This window comes from Chaetura pelagica, unplaced genomic scaffold (assembly GCF_000747805.2).
Source record: "Chaetura pelagica isolate M959 unplaced genomic scaffold, ChaPel_1.0 scaffold453, whole genome shotgun sequence".
NCBI lineage: Eukaryota > Metazoa > Chordata > Aves > Apodiformes > Apodidae > Chaetura > Chaetura pelagica.
In genome coordinates, this window is record NW_009952879.1 from 3,684,745 (window position 1) to 3,685,983 (window position 1,239).

A 1,239-nucleotide genomic window follows, 5' to 3' on the forward strand; every position below is an offset into this window, starting at 1 on the left:
AATATAATTATTTCCTTTTATTTGTCTTTTTTTTTTTTTTTTTTTTTTTTTCTGCAGCCCTAATGAACTCTTTAAAGTTGTGTTTGTTTTTTTTTTAAATTTCTGAGTGACAGATCAAAAATAATTAGCAGAATCTGAAACAGCAGGAAAACTTGAAATACTGTGTCTAAATATTTCGTATTGCTACTTATAATACTAGCCCAGCAGCTGTAAAAAGGATCCATTCCCTATTTATTCTGCAGTAGTTTATAAATACAGAAAGACAGATTCTGCTTTTCAGGGCCTGCCTCAGAGATGACACAAATGGAGATGGAACTATCAGGAAAATAAAAAAGGAAAAATAAAATAAGCACAACCCCCTGAACTGAAATAGAGACAGACAGACAGATATATAGCTGCATCTGAACAATGTTTTGTACCACATTAAAGGATGGTATAAAAAGAATAAAAAATTGCATATTTATAACCTCATAATTAAAATACATCCTTATCTCTCTCCTCTGAAAGGTTGCAGCTTTCTTGGAAATATTTTGAGTGCATATTTTAAACTCCGTGTCCTGAATTGAATTAAGATGAGCTGTTTTACCCAAGAGTAAACACTTGTTTAGAATTGAATGTTAAATTTCAACTGCCTATCAATTGCCACATCGTTTTATTTATATTTTACCTCCTTACGTTCAGAGACTTTATTAAAAATGGTGCTAGTTTATATAAAAGTTTATTTTCTGCTTTTAAGAAATCAGTCATTCTTACCCAAAACAATTCTCTGTATTTGACTGATGTGAACTGGATGAGAATTCTTCACAAAGAGTTAAAGCTAAACTGAAAACTTTAAAGCACAGGGATACCAGCAAACAGTGAAAAATGGCACGTCTGCTCTCTCTTGACAAGCTTGCACTGTATCACATGTAAGGAAGCACATATTTCTGAATCTAAGACCAGTTCTAGTTTTTAATAGGAAATAATTACATGGAACTTTATTTCCAGAGAGAATGTCCCTTCCAGCTACAGTGTTTTGCTTTGATCTAAGTATTAACTGCTAATAAAATCACCATATTTTGGATCCTAAGCATATTGATGCTTAGAGGAATGTTATGCTTTCAAATCAAATTCTAACTTTAGATTATCCAAAGGTATTCATCCTTCTTTTGTCAGAAACCAATTTGCTCTTTTACTCCTGCAGCTACCCACACGTGTTTCAGTATACTTTGTTATTTTATAGAAGAAGTTGCATTATCG